General features: G+C 32.9%; 1 long non-coding RNA gene across 1 annotated transcript; it reads left to right on the top strand.

Moving 5' to 3' along the window:
• The first annotated feature begins 243 nt into the window (after positions 1-243).
• LOC133285786 (uncharacterized) lies at positions 244-2083 on the top strand. Its single transcript, XR_009748053.1, has 3 exons — positions 244-312; positions 880-1048; positions 1961-2083. It is a non-coding gene; the product is annotated as an uncharacterized LOC133285786 (long non-coding RNA).
• Positions 2084-20998: the final 18915 nt, after the last annotated feature.

Here is a 20998-nt window from a genome sequence, read left to right as displayed (position 1 = left end):
ATTGCCATTTATCTGCTGATTATTGTACTATAAGCTTACCAAATGAGAGGTCATAATACCGCTAATTCTTTTAGAAAAATCTGGAAAGAATTCAGAGGTGATTTACAATAATAGAAGTTAATTCTGAATGATTTTGGTCCTCTACCATTTGAAACAGTTAAATGATGTAGAATGCTTTGCTTCATTGCCTTTTTTCATCCTTCAGTGTAATTGACTTGGGTGATGATGCTTGCAGTGACTATTGCAACATTGACATATCTTGGTTTCTTATGGTTTAGAGAATTTTATTTAGAGTCTTCACGAGTTATTCAGGTAATACTTATCACCACAAGATTATTTGAATTTCATATCTATAATGTTCACCAGAAAGACTCCTAAATATGAGCAGTTACATATTTCCTTGCTACTTGCAAGATATTGTATTCCTATCTTTCACTGATAGAAATCTATTTTTACTAGTAGTTGAATCAAACCATCAAATAATGGTAGGCTAGCAGCTTGGAATGCAGTATTTCCTATAAATTTTTTGTTGGAGATAGCCGGATGATGGTTTGGGTCTTTGTTATTTTGAATTTTTATTATTCAAAAAAACTCTTACTCTTATAGATGTTTTTACTTTTGCCAGACCCTTTAGAAGTTAAAAATTTGTCTCTTTTCCAGTGTACTTTAGTTGTCCCCAACTCCCCACCCTGTCCCAAATTTGTTAATTTTACATAGACTACTCATGGAGACTGAAATAATAAGCAAAGGAAGGATGATAACTTAGTAATATTTTGCTAAGTCTGCATATTGACGTGTTTTGGTATTTAGCTTGAGTTGTTTGTGGAATTGTTTTTTTAAAAAATATGAAAAAATGGTCTTCTTGTTCAAATTTTGCAGAATCTGGAATACCTTGAGGAATTTCATTTTCAAATTCAGAAATTAAGGATATATATATGTAATACCGGTGGCAAGTGGAACGAATGGAAAATTGCTTCTTACAGAGAAACATACCTTGCGCAGTTGTCATGGAGTTGTGATTGCCATTGATCCATTGGCAGGGTTATGTGTAAGTCAAATTGCCTTAACTTCTTGCTTGTCAGAGCTTAGCTTTTATAAGTTTTTATGATGTTGGTCTGTTTATTTAAAAAGCAATAACATGTAGATACCTATTGTGGTCTTATTCTTATGTTCTTTTTTGCTCTATATATTTCTCAGATACGTGGCTCTGAATATGCAAATATTGGCCTTATATATAGATAGATACGTAGCTTTTTTGCTCTAAATATAGATTGCCTTTTGTATATATATATATATATATATATATATATATATATATATATATATATATATATATATATACACATATATATATATATATATATATATATATATATATATATATACACACACGTAACCTTATATTATATATAGATAGATAAGTAGCGTTATATATATATACGTAGCCTTATATATATATATATAAGGTTTAGAGCAAAAAAGTATACGTAGCTATATATGAACACGCATATATACGTAGACTTTTTTTATATATATTTTACTTTTTTGTTAATAATACTTTAACTTCAAATAGCTACACACATATAATAGTTTTTATAGTTAGATTTTTTTTTTTTTGCAATTTATTTATTTTTTGGTTTAATAGAGAATTATTTGTAAAACTAGTTTGTATTTTTTATTATACGTAATTTTTTTTTAATAAAGTTACACTTTGGAGGTTGCTACATCAACACTTGATATATATATATATATATATATATATATATATATATATGTGTGTGTGTGTGTGTAAAACTAGAGCTCCCACTTGCATTTCTCATGATCTCGCTCATATTTTTCACAAACCAAGTAAAAAGTAACCTAGAAATCAAGAATAAAAAAAAAAATCTCGACTAGTGGCTCAACAACTATTTTTTTGTAGTGACTAGTGAATTTCCTATAACAATTTTTCTTTTTGCAGGTGGCTAGGGCAAGTGTTAAGACATCAGCCTTTAGTTAGCATTTTTCTTCCGTTTCATGTATTTTCTTTAGACTTCATTTGAATTTAAGTTATCTTGTTAATACATATTAATTTTACATGTGAATATTATTATAATAATTTTGAGAGAATATTTAATTGTTAGAAGCATATTTCATATTTAGGAAAATTTTCTTTCAATTAAAATTTAGAATTTTTTATCATTTTGATTGTATGTAGGAAGATTTAGTATATTTTAAATGATTTTTAAAAAATAAAAGTTATTTTTGCTACTTATTTTTTTAATTATTAAGCAAAAGCCCAGCGGCGATTTTTAACGGCTACCATTAATTTTGTGCAATGAAAAAGTTTAATGGTTGGTTATTCCGTTGGTTGAGAAAATCGACTCCAAATCATGCATATGGATTTAGTGGCCCCATATACGTAGGTAGTTTTCAAAATGACGTCAATATTTATGCCGATAGTTTAAAATGCCGTCAATATTTGTTGAATTAAAATACATATGAAATTAATGTTTTTTAAAAAATTAAAAATATTATTTTCGACGGAATTCTATATAAATTCCGTTGCAAACAGTTAAGAATTTTCAATGGAATTTCATTCCGTTGAAATTTTCAACGGAATTATAGATAAATTCTGTTGCAAACTGTTACAAAACTTTTAGATGGAATTTTTTTCCGATGAAATTTTCAACGGAATTATAAATAAATTCTGTTGCAAACTAACTTTTCGACAGAATCATTTTCCGTTGAAATTATAGACGGAATTATAGATAAATTTCGTTGAATTTTACAACGGAATTTTTTCACGGAGATATTTTCTGTTGCAATTATCGACGGAATTATAGTAAAATTCCGTTGCAAATTGAGACAGAATTTTTTGACAGATATATTTTCCGTTGAATTTTTCGACGGAATTTATTATTTTAATAATATGTCATGACTTTATTTACTGACGGAAAAGTAAGACTTTCAACGGAATACATTCCGTCGAATCTTTCAACGGAACAATATTCCGTTGCAAATTTCAACGGAAAAAAAAATTCCGTTGCCTTACAACAAAGGATTATCCAACAGAAGAATTCCGTTGAAAATTCGGTGGAAAAATGATTTTTCAACGGAATTTTCATACTTTGAACGGAAAATGTCCGTTGAAAATATTAATATTTCTAGTAGTGCAAGGTACCCATTGCTCCATGATATTAAGCTGCAACAACATGTAAAATTTGGAGACATTAGACAAGTTTTCCTTTCATAAAATAAAATAGCACAAAAAGTAAGAGATATTGATATTTGGTACTTTGTGTCTTTGTCACATAAAATAAATATTATTTTATTATTTTAATAAATTAAATAGGTCACCCTACAAGGCTGTAGGCCGGGCTTGACAAAATTGGCCTATGGCCTATTTATTAAAAAAGTTTTTTTATAAGCCTAAGCCTACTCTACTTTTCTGAAAGGCCGGACCTGGGCTGGGCTCAACGTAGGCCGGGCCGTAGGCTGGGCTGGGCCAGCCTGGCCCATTTACACCCCTACGCGCCGGTGAGATTGGTTGCGCGTGGGCTTCACTCGCGGTTGAAGGGGCGGCGCGTGCGGTGGCCGTCCGGTCTGAAATTTATGGAGCAACGTCGTCCGGTGAGCGCGGTTCTTTCTGGGTCTGTTCGGAGTTGAAAAACCACCGGGAAAGGGTCCAATTGTGATGAACAGATGCTGTCTTGTGATGAAGAATAATGGAGACGATGAACAGTAACAGAGATCCAGTATAACAGAGATCTTCTCGGTCCAAGAGGTCCCCGGAAAAAAAAAATCCGGTGGCGGCTGATGGCAGCGAGAGACAAAAAGAATAAAAGTTTCTTGTTCTAAAGACAATAGGCGCGGAAGCAGAGCCCTCAGGATCGAGAGATCTGATACCAACTTGAAACAAAAGGTATTTGAAATATTATTGAATCGTATTTGAATCTGTACATAGGGGTCTCTATTTATAGAGACTTCTTGACCTAATGGGCTTGGCCCAATATACAAGTAACGGACTAAATAAATACAAATAAATGACTACATAATTACTAATAAATGACTACATAATTACTATTTAATACAAATAAATGACTACATAATTACTAATAAATGACTACATAATTACTATTTACAACAGGACATTTTGATTTCTTAGAGAAACATCCATCCTTCTGTCCACAAAGAACAGAAATGCTACGGAGGCAGCACCAAGCCAAGAGACAGTAACTAAATATGCAGAGTATGTTTATTAAATAGGATAATAATATTATTAAACACACCAAATGCAATTATTTCCACAAAACAGGCGCAAAAATTACTAATTAATTAACGAAAATATATATCTCAAAATGATTTGTCGAATAAACAAAAGTAGTTTTTTTATAAATTCCTCTTGGTATGGTAATCTTGAATAATACCATTTCTATAAAATATGATTTCTTATATCATGTATGATATTGATTCGAACACTATATTTATCGAATTATTTTCAAGTAGAATAAAATTATATAAGAGCATTTGTGGTAATTAAGACCATTTATTTGACTTCAGGAGTTTTCAAAATTATCGTTTGATCCTATGAAATTTTTTAAGCTAATCCCTGCTTTATTTATGGAAATTGTATATTTCGTTCAAACTTACATGAAAATTCTAAGGAATGCATGGAACTAACCTATTTACACCAACTAAAATTTACCAACTCGGTAAGCATGTCATGACTAGATCATTAAAAGTATAAAATAAGATCAAAATGTGATTCTGTGTTATGTACGTAGTAGTCATCAATTATGTGTATTAATTAAAAATATATATCATCCTTAAGATAGGATAATTACCATAATATATATATGCTTAATTTAATCAAGGAATTGAAAAAATAATAAAATAGGGGGAGAGGGAGTCCAGCTGGAAGAGTGTAAAATAGAAAGAAAAGGAAAGAGAGGTGAGAGTGATCACGAGACACACACACACATCATGACTCATGAGACACGCACACGTGCACGCGCGCGCAGAGAGAGAGAGAGAAAAATTGTTTCTTTTTAAGAACCAAAAAGATTTGTGCCAAAAATAATGGATGCGAAGAAGAATAAGAGACCTTGGACACGTAACGGATCTTGAAGTACTATTTACGCGTCCCCCTGACCAAACCCCCAGGAAAAGCATGAAAAAAAAAGGCTCGAATGGTACGATCCTGCCGTCACCCCAAAATGAAAGGGGCGATGTCGTAGTTCAGAGAGAGAGAGAGAGAGAGAGAGAGAGAGAGAGAGAGAGAGAGAGAGAGAGAGAGAGAGAGAGAGAGAGAGAGAGAGAGAGAGAGAGAGAGAGAGAATGGAAGAATAAGTTAGCTAGAATGGAAGAATAAGTTAGGAGATTCTTTGCCTATCTCAATATCCAAGTAAAATTACTTCTTGATGAAGTCAAACAAGTGTTAGTTCGCCACGAGAAGAGTAGGAGATTAAGAATTCTTGAACATGTTAAAATATAAAGTATTTATAAAGATGCATTTAAATATTTGGGATCAATAGTAAAAATATCAGAGATTGATAATGATGTAAATCATAAAATTGGAGCAGGTCAAATGAAATAATATAAGGATAAATTATTCTATTTATATTTTTTTCTTGTCTACCTTACCTATTCATTTTCAACACCATTGGGATCAGAATCTCAAGAGGAGAAAGAAATAGTGAGATTCTGATACAATGGTGTAGAAGATGAGTAGGTAAGGTATGTAAGAAAAAAAGTTAGATAAAATATCCTATCTCAATAACATAACACATTAATATTTTTGTGTTATCACAAAATTCCTCTTAGGTTGAAAAGAAAAAAGTTTAGAATTGTAATAAAGCTTGAAATGTTATACGGAGCATAATGTTGACCAACATATATAGAAGCAACATGAACATAGAATAAAGGTAGCGGAAATTAGGGTGTTAAGGTGTATGTGTAGTTATAAAAGACCAAAAAAATAAAATATGAAGATATTCAGTGAAAAGTTTGAGCAATACCGTAATGGATGGAAGATAAGAAAATAAAATTTGAGATGGTTAGACATGTTTACCAAAAGAAAATTTTTAAAATTCTGAGAGTGAGATTGAGAGAATTCAATTTATTCACATTTAATACAAGGGTTGTAAAATTTTTCCCGAAAATGTCAGATTCTCGTTATTCATGTTTATGAAGAAAAATTCTATCTTAAAATACCACCAAATGGGTGGTATTTTGAGAATCTCACGTGATGAGAATATTTGATAATTTTTTTGGGACATAATTAACCTCAATCCACATTGCTACCAATATTTTACAATGAACCAAACATAACATCAAAAAAATTAACCAAATATTTTCGTGAATATTTTAGCCTACCAAATAATTTTTTAGTAACATTTCAGGGAAATTTATTTTTCCACTTTATTTCATGGAATCGTCATTCGCGGATAAACAAAAATTTCTCCCCTAAAGATTTTTCACAAAACATGACACAATAAAAGGAAGATGTAGAACTAAATTTACGCCATGAAAATTAATTTAACAAGACTCAAAATGAAGTAAGAAGTAAGAAATGCGTACGATTTGTTTTAGAACGAATGGGAGAAAAACCATTAATATTGTGGAGGGTAGATTTTTCTATATTGTAAATAGTCTTTTTTAGTCATTTTTCCTGTTTTTTTTATTATTGACTATTGATTTTGGAATAAAGATAATATTGATATTGATGCTATATGTTTTGATTTGAGAGTTTTATTATTTAAGTATAAACACTTCATATAGAACTACAAATTTTGAAATACAACCTATCAAATTACAACCTTAAATTGAGTTATAAATTTATATTTTGAGTTCATATATCCAAAATTCTACTCTTTTATATATATATATATATATATATATATATATATATATATATATGAAAAAAGTTATTATTTTAAATGATGGTCATTTTAGTTAAAACTAGTGTTTTTCATTTAAAATTTAAATTAAAAAAAATCACCATTTTTCCCTCCATAATTTTCATTGTGTTTCTCTTTCTTTCACTTAAAAGGACACAATATGTTCTTTGAAATGAGAAACACCAAACTCTATATATTTTAAAATAATGAAAGAAAGTTTGAGCTTGTTTGTCACCTCTATTTTTTAAGCTAAAAGCTACTTTTAAGATAAAGTAAATAAAAAAAACTTTAAAAATAAAGCTAAAAGTTGTTTGATGATAATTGATTATGTAAATCTTTTAACTTAAAAGCTTCAATTAAAAATAAGTTGATACAGCTTAAAAAAAACTAATCCGAGAAGCTTTTGACTTTTGGGTTTTTCTTGATTATGAAAGAAGATTATTTTATTATAAGAGTTTTTGTAAAAACCTTCTTGATCTAATTTCTATTTATAAGAAAAAGGGAAGCTTAAAAAAAAAAAAAAAAAAAAACTCCCAAACAGGGAGTAAATAGATTACATATGTCAAACAGTGCATTTTCCTTCTTGACCCATTAACATTTATCCCCTTATCTTTTAGATCCTCTGGCGTTAACAAGGGCAAAAACTAATCATCAACCTCATGGATTTCGAACACTGGAGCATATCGCTCTACCTAACCCTAACTCATTAACCCAGAGGGTATATCCAATCCAATATATAGCATTCCAAGAGAAACAAAATTGACATCAAATACTTTTATAAAGTAGAATACACGTGAGAAGTAGTCAATCCCTTTATATATACTTTCTTAACGGGGAAGCTTGGAATAGGGCATGTAGTTCGTAATCAAAAGCTCTGTGCTTTTTGTGTACACACACAAAAAAAAGGGGGGCTCTGTGTTGCATTCCTACAGTTGAAAAATATGTGCGTGACCACAATTTAGAACCAACTCCACTAAACTGATTGGCTTTTTTTTTTTTTTATAATAAAAAAATGTTGTATACTTAATCATCGAGGAATATATAAGGTGAATTGATTGTGAATATATCTTATAACACGCGGCATCATATGTTTCTTCATATATTACAAAGTATTGTGACACAATGTTCGTTTGACTGATCTCTTATTGTTTGTTTCAAAATACTTTTTGTTTGGAGTTTGGACTTCCAAAGCATTGACATTTTGTTTCTATGGTGTGTGGATCGCGACATATACGCACCATTCCTTTAAGATATAGAATAATATATGAGCTCATAAAGCAATGGAAGAAAAAAGAGAGCTAAGAATTAAAATCACAATTGTTCCGGCCAGTCCAATTGGTTGACCCTATGGTCAGGCCCAATATGACAGGCTCATGCTTGAAGGCTTACGAAGAGCTTACCCAAGAGAAGTAGATAACATCTCTCATACCTCGTCTCTCTCCTTTCTCATGTACGAACAGCCATTGTGTCTTGCTTAGCAAGACCAAGCTGTGGTAGGTACTGGTTGTCTCATCCTTCCATCCTCTCCCTCTTTGGTAGAAGGTAAAAACCCACCTATAAATATCCCCTCTCACACACTGAAGAGGGGGACTGTAAATAACCAATTCAACCCAAAAGCTTAAACTATTGGGTGAAGTTATATTAATGATTTTATATATCTCAATACGCCCCCTCACATGAGAGTCTATTGTGTTTGAAGGGTGGATAATGCTCAGGTCCACCTTGATGAGCTCAACAATGATCCCTTTCTTTTAAAGAATTTTTTTCTAAAATCAGGACCTACTGTCTCCATCATGCGAATTTATCGAAGGATATATTGAAATTTGTGTTTCATAATATGACTAAATATTAACATATATTTTCTGCATTTTACCTTGATTTCGTAAATTGAATTTCATATAATATTTATCCTACAAATAAAGAGTTAGTTACTACCAAATGGTGGATTGTAGTAATCCAGTCAAAGAATTGGGAATGCATGTAGATTATCGGATTACCAGCCCAACTAGGCAGTACATCGTATACGAAAGCAACATATATGTATATTTCGCTTGAACCAAATGTGGGAACAAAGTTTAGTTTAAAATACAATATGTTCATTCAGAAATTAAGCTTAATTGGTAACTGTTCAGGTCGATCTATTAAACATTGAGTCCAATAATTAACAAAAAAAAGTTCAATCCCTTTTGTGACTCTTGATGCCACCATATATATATATAAGAGTCACTAGCTAAATATTTTAGCTTATACATTTTGATTATGACTGACTCGAGGTCGAAGTGCCTTGTATATGCAAAGCCCCCTTCAAGAAGAGCATCCATCACTGTCATTGACAACTCCATAAAAACTCAAACACAACAACACATTATGATAAAGTATACAAATATGTTCCGTAACCGAACATATTTTGTTAATTTTCTCATCAATCTCATTCCTTGAAACAAGATTCCAAAAATGTAATTTAGTTGAGAATAAAGAATTCCTCGCACCAAATACTCCTTTTTAAGTTAATAATTCAGAGATAACGTACGCTGGAACCCTTTTCGGTAGCAAGGAAATAATTCAAAAGTGAAAATGTATATATTACAAGAAAAAAAAAGAGAGGGTGAATGTCAAAACGAACAGATTCAGTTGCAAGTTGGTTCATCAACATGCAAACTCTTGCAATACCTGCAGTTGACTTGCCATTTTCAACCTGTCACGGACGATAGCATAGAAGAGCAACACCTAGCATGTTAATATTGATGGATCGATGTATATGAATGGATGGTCCCTCCTAGTTTTTAGAACATATTCTTTTATCGATCTCTTTCTCTTGCTCTCGCCATAGTTTGTTTTGGTACGTATGAGATAACAAAGCAATTAATTAATGAGAAGTAATGGTTCTTGATAACAAGGAATATGTCAGCATATACCTACCTATAAAGTACTGTTATTATATGTGACGTTGTGATTTATATATGATGGTGGCTATAAATAGGGGGTTTGGTTATTCGCTGTTTGGCATAAGAATTAAGATCGAAGAGAGGGGTCTTGTATGTAGATGAAGAGTCATGTCTGGTAGCCAAGGATGACTTACCTAGCCAAACCAATTCATGGGACTTTTGTCTTGTTAATTTGAAGATGGAACCCCATGTTTGGTTTATTGGCAAGCATCCTTGGCTTGTTGACTGTCTCTTGTCTTACATGCTAGACCTTTTCACTCTTCCCATATCATCTATATAAATATGATGAATCAGATAAATGTACACTATTGCTGTTCTTTTAAGAAGTCACACAACTAGCTAATGAAGGCCATGCGTTTTTCTCTTAGCATATGCACACTGTACGTAAGATATAAAATGCTGCTCTTAATTTCAGGAAATCTATATGTTGCTCAGTGTAATGCTATTCTTGCTATGGCAGTCCTTGGGAATTGAATTGGAACCAAGTTATTTCATGGTACGTATCCCATTTCTAGCTACTTAATAAAAGTAAAATTGCAAGACAAATTTTTAAGTCGGTTGTGTAGCCATTTATTCATCCTTTAACTTACATTTATGATGCTAATCTTATACCAATCAAAACCGCAAAACCTTTTCCCCCTCTAACAGAGGCGGATTTAGGGGGTAGGGTGGGTCACTGTCTCTCTAAATTTAAAGAATTTTGTTTTTAATATATATATATATATATATAATAAAATTTTAATAATATTTATTTAGTAATATTATTAAATTATTTGTTTTAAAAATTGTATAATATAAAATTATTCTCCATGACACCATATATAGGATATCATACTATACTCAATCATGGCCTCATCTGCATCCTCATGAAAAAAACTCCTCTCTCTCTCAATTTTAACAAATCTTCTTAGCTCAGTCTCTCACTATCTCTATTTTTTTTTATGAAATTAACAATGTTGCTATTATTCAATTGTTTTGTTTCGGATTTCATATCATCCCATGTTTTGAATGTTTTGTTTCGACTCATTATCTTCCATTGATTAACATTTTTTTATACCGACGTTCGGTGCGTTAATACTTTTTAATACTTTAATATTTCAGTAAGGATTACTTTATGACTGAAAGAATAAATTGTGTTGGACAAATAAATTAAAAAAAATTCAAAACATGGATGAACCAATAAATTAAAAAAAAAAAATCAAAACTCAAGGTGAAATACAATAGAGCATAACAACATATTTATTGGGGACTTGTAATATTTCAAATTTTCAAATGCTTCATTTACTAAACTGTTAGTATATTTTTTTAGTCTGTATTTTCTTATTTTTTGGACTCTGAGATCTAGAAGTGTTTACTTTTCAATGTTGGTTAGTTTGCTGGAGTGTTGTTCTACAATATATCTTGATGATTATATTTGAATAATTTTACTGAATTCAACAGCTTGTCCAAGCATCATTTAGGTACAATGCATTTCCACATACATTTTTTTAATTTATTTATTTATCTATAATTTATTTAAACATTTTTTGAATCTATTTTATTGTAGATAGGTTTAATAATACGAAAACACATAAAGTAAGAGTCAAGTGAAGTGATCCTAATTTTTGTAATAGCTTTCTTTCAATTTTTTGCATATAAGATCTGTATTATATTTGAAGTACTTTTATTTATTAAAATATATTTTTATTTTTTTGCCCCCTCTCAATAAAATTCTTATGTCCGTCATTGCCCTCTAACCTATTTGCAGCTAGTGCATGTGTTCTTTTTAAAGAGCATCTCTGCTCTGACTTTTTTTAAAAAAAATTTAATATAGAGCTTCTGAATGAAAACCGTGTGCATAAATGCAAATTAACGGTGTATATAAAGATAGACATAGAATAGAAGCAAATTGTTTATAAAAAAAAAAAAAAAAAAAAAAAAAAAAAAAAAAAAATAGAAGCAAATTATGGCTAAAGAGAAAAATGATATAGATAATGTACTCACGAGATCGAGTAAGGTGCGTATAGGCCAAACGGAATCTTTTAGACATTATGAGGGTTCTCAAATGATATCGCTGTTAGTATTACAACCAAAGGGTGTAATGCTAAAGTCTAAACAACAAAATAATAAAAATAATAAAGTCTAAACAACAACATAATAATAATAATCATACGTTGGATATTGTCGATTCTTCTAAATTTTAAAGGTGAGGATAATTTTAGGGGTAAAATGTTTCTTCTCCAATGGGAGATAAACTTATCTTATGAAACCCTATCATTTTGGGGTTAGGAAAAAGTTTTATGATGATAAAGATTAATATAATCTCAAAATAATTTAAAATTACAAAATAAAAATAAAAATCTCCCACAACCCCAAAATGGATATGAGATAATTTTATTTCTTTGCACATAATAAACATATGGGGAGTGATACACGTACCGCCATTTAAGTCTACCCATATTTACCATCAAATAATAATCATTGATTTTCATCAATTTGATGGTTATAATTTATTAGGTGACACTTATTAATTAATTATTAATTTCCAATAAATTATAATCGTCAGATTGACAGAAATCAACAGTTAAAATTTGATGGTAAGAAGTGATAAATTTAATTGGTAGTAAGTATATCATGTCCCTAAACATATAACCCTAGTTTTAAAGGCATTTTAAAGTCTTAACTTTAATTTTTTCTAAAAAAAAAAACATAACATATAAATTTAAGGGTTGTATGAATATAATATTGCATGATACTTCTTGTGTCATGTCATATTGTGGATCCCGCTACATAGAAAAAGAGAAAAAAATTAGAGTGAGTCTCATACATTTATGAGTGTGTAGGAAAAAAAAGGTTGTATCATGTAACATAACACTTCTATTTTTCTAAATTTAAATATAAAATAGTTGCAATATATATTAGCACAAATTACAAACTTATATTATTGGTTTGAAGTTATAGGGACCCTTTTTCAAAAAAATAATAATACAAACGTTGCCCCTCTCATTTTTATTTTTATTTTGGATATATGCCCCTCTCTCTCTTTTTTCCGAGTGAAAATAGTGCTAATGCTTAGCAACATTATGGGCGGTTAGACTTGCACCTTTCACTTACAAGTTAATGCCATGGAGGTTAAACTACTTTGTCTAACCTTTTTTTTTTGTTAGTCCTCAAGGAAAGTTTAATTTGTTGGATTGAAACAATTGCATCTCCCTCATTAGAGGTGGCAAAGTGGGCGGCCCGCCCCACCACGACATCAACCCGCCAAAAAATGAGTCAGCTCGTCCCGTCCTGTTTGGCGGGTTGGGCGGGTTGACCCGCCAGCCCGAGCCTATTTTACACTGACCTGCCTCGGCCCGCCTATGCCCGCCATCAACATGCCAAAAAATGAGCCCGCCCCGTCCCGCTTTTGAGATGGGTTGAAAAACTCAGCCTGCCCCGCCCCGTTTGGCGGGTTGGACAGGTTGGCCCGCCGAGCCGAGCCCGTTTTGCCGACTCTATCCCTCATACAGCATCCGCCGGTTTAAAACAGCCTAACCAAGAAGCAACGGCAAGAGAGACACACGAGTCTGTATTATGTGATAGCTAACTGGCTCCTTAATTTAGATTTATTATTTTATTTTATTTTTGCTAATCGAAAGGGTATACAAAAAGATGATTATTGTCTCTACGCTATTGATATGATTGTTTTCTGTACAAGTCTACTTGCTTGTGAGGGTAAAAAAAAGCATACACTTCCATATAACTTTTAATAGAGGTTAGAATGTACAATACCATAAAAAAACATGGATCAACTATTAAGGAATTATTCTAGTTTAACTAGTATTAAAACTTGATAAGAAAAATTTTGCCACCCATGTATCGCAGTAGTCGAATAATCAATGAACCAATGAATAATATATATATATATATATATATATATATATATATATATATATATATATAAAAGATTGGATCAAGTTACACTGATATAAAAATAATAAGTTTTACACAAAATTTTAACAGTTGATTTTCGTCCATCTAACTACTATAATTTGTTGAGTTATACTCTTTAATTAATTATTAATTCTCAAGAAATTATAACTGTTCGATACACAAAAATCAACGATTAAGATTTGATATAAAAAAAAATTAAGTCGTGCCTGTAAAAATTCCACTGTTAGGGTTTTGGTTTGAAGTAAATGTCAACGGCCGCCAGCCATGCTCGATCATCAAAGGAGGTTGATCTCCTCCAGCGTACTACCAAGGAAAGCAAAAGAGGTGATGGCGATTTCAGCAATGAGCAAACCATGGTTCCAAGAAAGGAAGAATAGATGGAAGGTAACATGTCCTTTAAGGACGTGTTAATGCGGCATAATGGTGAATGAGAGGAAGAGAGCAACCAGATGAGTGAAGACGAGACAGAGAATCAAGAGGAGCCTACTACGGAGGGTGCGAATGTTATACCAAATGTTACGTGTAAGGAGGATAGCAATGGTAGAATGAATTCCATCATTTCAAATGGATTCAAAAAGAAAGTTTGGAAGCCTTGGCATAAAGCTATTTTTGTGAAGTTAATGGGGAAGAAAGTATCATTACCTTTCATGAAAAAATGCTTCGAGAACATGTAAGCAAGGGAGGGAAGGATTTTTGTGACTGATCTGGAAAACGATTATTTCCTAGTTAGATTCGAGAAAAAGAAAGATCTGGATTTTGCTTGCACAACTAGTCCCTGGTTAATTTTTTATCACTACCTAGCGATTAAGTCTTGGGAGCCATATTTTCATCCTTATCAAGCAACAATTAGTCGAGTTATGGCTTGGGTTCGTCTCTCTAAATTCCCAATGGAGTATGTGAATACAGACTTGGTTAAGAATATTGGGAACTGACTTGGAAAGTTCATTAGAGTGGATGTTGCTACTAACTCCCTTGCTAGGATAGATTTATAACAACCCACATAGTCAAGTTATATATATAAGAAGATCAAGAGTATAAGTGAGCAAGTATTACAAAGAATCAAGTAATGTGTTTTCATTGAAATTGTGATAAGTTGTGTTAAGTAATGATCAATTGATCATGAAATTGAGATAATAAGATACACAAGGATATGATTCATTACAAGCAAGTCAATTAGGAATCAAAGGAAAATATTAGTAAAGTACAGGGTTTAAGTGCAATTAGGTGATAGTTTAGGGTCCATTTTGCAAATAAGCAAAATGAGGTCTAAACTTGAATTGAATGTTATAATAAAAATGTTTAGTGAATTTAGTGGGTTTAAAGTGGCCTTAGATTAGCCTAAAGATGATTAGATTAATTAATCAAAATGAGTCAAAGTATTGAAAATTGATAGCCAATAAGAATCATTTTAAAGTTAGAAAGTCAAAGCGTCAAATTTAAGGTTACTTGGCCATTCTTTTACATATTCATTCCAATTCACGCTCTCCTCCTTTCTTCTTCTTCAAGCTGTGACCTCCATTAGTGGATGTCCAAGCTCATTAGTTCATGAAACAATCACTTTTACATCTTGATTTCTTCATGAAATTACAAGTCTTGGACCTTGCGAACATAACTATCTACTTAGTTTTACCATTTGAGCCTTCTGTTAGTCTTCTCCTATATTTTCTAGGCTGAAATTTGTCAAAGTGCAGGTAAAATTGGGCCAAACCTAAAGAAGTAAGCCCAAGTTGGTAAAAGGGGTAGAAAAAGACAATTTAACTTTTCATTTATTATTTTCACATTTTACTTGCAGAAAAGGACACATGGTAGATTAAAAGAAAAAGAGAAGCTTAGATGACAATGTGAGAATTGTCGGATGTTCGTTTGATCTAAGGGACAACATTTACTTGAAGCTTTAGTTTAAGTCAGAGTCTTTGTTTTTGTAATGGAACTCAGCAAAATTTCGTTGAAGTCAATTTTGAATTTTTTGAGCGCTTTAGTTTTCTTTGTAAATTCTTAGAGATACATGCACAAGGAAGAACTTTATTCTTGAAGGGATTCAAGAGGAGAGATTTTCGCATGCATGTTTTTAGATCTGTAGCATCGTGGTTAAGTTTTTCTTAGTTGTAGCAATTTGAATTTGAAGAACCAAATTGGTATGTACCTTTAACTCTTACTGTTTGTTGTCTTTGTTAATGAAGAACATTCAGAATTCATTTTTGCTTTAATCTTTAACATGCATTGCTAATTTCTTTTTCTAAAATTCTGATGAAAATGACAAGTACCCATTAATTGATTCAAACTACTGTGTATATTCTTGATGTTGGATTAGTGAAACTTTGTTGGTTTGAGTTCCATGGAAATGGACTTAACATCTCTTACATGAACTATTATTGGAAAATTTTAGTTTGTAATTTCATTAATTCAAGATTCCAAGTTTAGGAATAATCTGGGAAATAATTTGATTATAAGTCATAACTGATTGATTCAAGATTAAGGGATTAGTATTAATCAATTTCAGAACTGAATTTGGGAAAGTTTAGTTAGGTTCTACCAAAATCAGATTCCATTAAGATATTTGTTATAGCAGTTAAAATGCAGGCATGCAATTTTTAAAAGGGAAGTCATTGAAATTAGAATTCTAGAGTTTTAATCTTGATTTTTACTCATGTGAACATGTTATGACCATTCTTGGTTTAGTTTACGTTTTAGAAATTACAATTTTCATTGAAAAAGCAATCACATCACCTTCAAGAAAACTGAAAAAGAATAAATAAAAGAGATTGCATTTCTCGCTCCCTGTGAACGATACTTGAATCCTTTTTGGATTCTATACTTTTACATTCACCAATAAAATGGCGCCAATGTCGAGGAGTGGTGCTTGATTTAATTTCTTTTTGAAGTTCTTTCATTTAGTTTCTTGAATTTGTATTTCTGTTACATTTTAATTCTTGACAAGTTTTGAATTTTTTTAATTCTTGCAGTTTACTAATTCTGAACACAGAAAAAGAGCACTGTTGCAGTAAACGTTTTGCCAAATCTAATTAAAGCACTATGGCAAATGACAATAGCTCAATCCATGGGAACAATGAAAATGCCATGATCCAAGTTATTGAAGAGCTGCCCGTAATGGAGTATGCAATTCCATCTCTCGATGGGGTGGTCTCTGGCATAATACAACCAGAGTTAGAAGTAAATTTTGACTTGAAGGCAGGGATGGTGCAACTCCTTCCATTGATTACCCAGTATCATGGATTACCGCATGAAGATCCACATAAACACATAACAAAGTTCATGAAGATTTCAGACACCTTCTCTGTTCATGGTGTTTCCAATGAGGCCATGAGAATGAAACACTTCCCTTACTCTCTGGGAGGGGCAGGAGAGGATTGGATAAAGAAATTGCCATCTCAATCCATATCTACGTGGAAAGAGTTGGGATAATCTTTTCTTATGAGGTTCTTACCTCTTACAAAGGTCTGTGATTTACGTGACAACATCACTGGCTTCAGGCAATATGCTGAGGAGTCTCTCCACGAAGCCTAGACAAGATACAAAGGGATCCTGAGTTTGCAAGGGAGATCCAATTTAGATTCAACTGCTGGAGGAGCTTTTCTACTCAAGAAATACATGGCTTACAACATTCTAGAGGTAATTAGTGTAGACAGTTGTCAATGGCCGCTTGATAGAGTTGACCAACCAAAAAGGGCTGCTGGCCTTCATGAAGTGACAGAAACCACTTCCACGGCAGTTGAACTCTTTGCCTTAAACAACATAGTGAAGAATCTTACCAAGATGGTGATGGAATCTAAGCATCCAGCACCTACTCCAGCAGTACAGCAGTTATCTGCTCCCTGTGCTATGGACCACATGCATTTGAGGAATGCCCCAATTACCCTACATCAGTTCTTTATGTGGGAGAGTTCAAACGTAACTACAACAATCGCAATTAATTCAACCAACCCAGATGGCAGAATCAAGGTGGCCATTTTGGCCAAAATTAAGGCCAAGGTTACCATTACAATGCTGGAAATAAAGCACCTAGTCATACCTACCAAGGAAGACAGCAACAATTTCAACCAAAGATGCCATTCCCACCTGGTTTCAATCAACCTTCTCCTGCAGACCAAAATAAACAAGGGACTGCATAAGCTCATACACCTCTTGAGTAGTGGATGAAAGATTATGCTGTAAAGAATGATCAAGTTGTGCAAAATCATGAGCAAATGCTTCAGAATCAGGTAGCTCTACTCCAAAGTCATAGTGTGCCATGTTGAAAAGCATTGAGACATAAATAGGTCAGCTTGCTACAGCACTCAGTGGCAGACCTTTGGGGGCACTCCCCAGTGATACAGAATTACCAAGGAGAGATGGAAAAGACACATGTAAAGCCCTCCAACTGATGAATGACAAAGAAGTTGACCAACCAGAACCGGTTGTAAGGCCTTCCACCTTGAAGAAATTGATGGAGAAAGAAGGGCAGCAAGTGGACAACACTGCTATGGCTGAACCGACAACCAGTCAATCTACCTCAAGAAAAAGATAATGAAGAGGAAATACTTCTGAACCTGTAAGGGCAGAGCACGAATCAAAGGAGTCAGATAAGCTTGTGCAAAATAAAGAAGCTTCTCAACCACTCTCTAAGGCAAAACAGGTTCCTTTTCCCCAAAGACTCCAAAAACAACCCCAAGAGCAGAACTTCAAGCAATTCCTGGACATTTTGAAGCAATTATAAATTAATATACCCTTCGTGGAAGCACTTCAAAACATGCCTAGCTATGTGAAGTTCATGAAGGATATTCTCACAAAGAATAGGAGGCTTAAAGAGTACGAAACAATGGCATTAACAAAGGAATGCAGCAACTACGTCTCCAACAAATTGCCTAGGAAATTGGAAGATCCAGGTTCTTTTACAATTCCGTGTACAATAAAAGATAGATATATTGGTAGAGCCTTGTGTTATTTAGGCTTTAGCATAAACTTAATGCCAACTTCTATTTTTAAGCACTTGGAGTGAAAGCCTCTCCAACCACACTTACTCTCCAATTACCTGATATGACTCTTGCATACCCTGATGGAAAAATAAAAAACATCTGAGTTAAAGTTGATAGATTTATTTTTCCAGCTAATTTTATAATCTTAGATTGTGAAGTTGATGAGAATGTGCTTATTATAGTGGGTAGGCCATTCTTAGCCACAGGGGGTGCCATAATTAATGTCAAAAAGGGAGAACTGACCATGAAGGTCAATGAGGAAAAAATCACATTTAATGTGTTAAAAGCAATGAATTTTATTGATGAGGATGTGGATGAATGTTCTGCCATATCTGTTATAGACCATATTATTGTTGATCATTCTCATGTGAATAGTGAATTTAAAAATTTCGATTGGGCAGCATTGAACAAAGTGCTGAAAATCTAAATGAAAGTGAGCTTGTCTTAGCTTTAGAACCTAAACCAACAACGTTTTTTGGTGACAAACAATTTGAATCCTTAAGACTACATGAAAGATCCTCTAAACCTCTAAAACCATCCATTAAAGAACCACCCAAAACTAAAGAAGCTTCCAATCACCTTAGGTACGCCTTTCGAGGAGAGGAGAAAACTCTCCCAGTCATTGTATCATCTAAACTGAACATGACAGAGAAGGACCAGCTACTAAGAATCCTTAAAATGCATAAGAAAGCCATTGGTTGGACCATGACTGATATTAGAGGAATTAGCCCTTCATTTTGTATGCATAAGATAAGGTTGATTGATGAAAATAACAGCTCCATTGAACCTCAAAGAAGGCTAAATCCAGCCATGAAAGAGGTGGTTAAAAAGGAGGTAATAAAATGGCTAGATGTAGGTGTCATCTATCCAATTTGTGATAGTCATTGGGTGAGTCCCTTACAATGTGTCCCTAAAAAGGTTAGTAATCATAAAACTAGTTTATACTTCACAAAAAATACTCCTGACTCAATTGCCAATAGAATAACTAAGTTGAGTGGTTTTAAACGAATCTCAAATATGGGAAGATATCTTGGAGTAATGATTCAGCATGGTAGAGTAACAAAAAAATTGTATGCTGGTATTATTGACAGAGTGAAAGAGAGGTTAACCAGTTGGAAATCCCAAACTCTTTCTCAAGCGAGTAGAGTTGTTTTGTCACAGTTAGTGTTGTCCACAATTCTGTTTTATCATATGCAGAGTAGCATGATTCTCAAAGCCATTTGTAATGAGTTGGAGCAGCTTCAGAGATCCTTTATATGGGGAGACTCGTTAGATAAAAGACACATGCATCTGGTGGGGTGGGATACCATTACAAAACCGAAAGCATTAGGTGGCCTGGGATTAAGAAAACTAATGACTATGAAAGAAGGTGTTCTTGGGAAGCTTGTTTAGGGTTTCCTGTATGAGCCGGATCAGCTGTGGGTTAAAATAATGAAGGCTAAATATAGTCACTCTTCTGACAATCAAGAGGCTTTTCTTTGGAAATCTGGTAACTCCCGTCTTTGGAAATATATATGTGAGGTTTGGCACAAACTAATACACAGGTTAGTTTGCGATATTGGGGACAAAAAAAATGTGGAATTCTGGGAGGATAAATGGTTGGATCATGAGAGTAATTTAGCTAGTAGATCCCTGGTTCGTATTACTCAGGAATGAAGGTTAATGATTATGTAGCAGAAGATAGTTCATGTGATTGCATAGCTCTCTCCAATGTCCTTCCCATGGATATCATCCAGAGTATGAGAAGTATTCTTCCCCCTCACGATTCTAGTAGACCAGATAAATTAAAATGGAATATCAATAACTTTGCTAGAGTCTCGGTCAAGCACATGTATTATGCTCTGATGAAAATGAAATTTGGCCTTACATTTGGAAGCTCAAGGGGCCAAATCGTATCAATCTGTTTCTTTGGAAGATAGCTCACCACAAATTACCAACAAGTCGATGGCTGGCTAATATGAATATATCTTTGCCTGACTACCCATTATTCCAGGTAGGAGATGAAACCATTATCCATGTGGTTAGAGATTATGCCAAAATTAGAAGTCTCTGGCAGAATTTACTGGCGTTTGACATGATAGCTAAAATTTTCAACTCTGATCTAGATAGTTGGTTATTGGATAATCTGAAAAATTTGATTGTTGTGCAATTTAATGCTCCGTGGTGCCTGGTTTTTGCTGTGACAATTTCACAGGCTTGGTTTTGGAGAAACTCTATTATCCATGTAGCTGAGGATGATTTCAGGGCTTATAAAGTTCACACATTTGAGCAAAAGGCTAAAGAG

This window comes from Gastrolobium bilobum, unplaced genomic scaffold (assembly GCF_033153095.1).
Source record: "Gastrolobium bilobum isolate Gb01-03AN ecotype WA unplaced genomic scaffold, APGP_CSIRO_Gbil_v1 utg39446, whole genome shotgun sequence".
In the NCBI taxonomy this organism is placed as follows: Eukaryota; Viridiplantae; Streptophyta; class Magnoliopsida; order Fabales; family Fabaceae; genus Gastrolobium; species Gastrolobium bilobum.
Note: the sequence above shows the minus strand (reverse complement) of the source record. Positions and strands in the feature narration are given on the sequence as shown.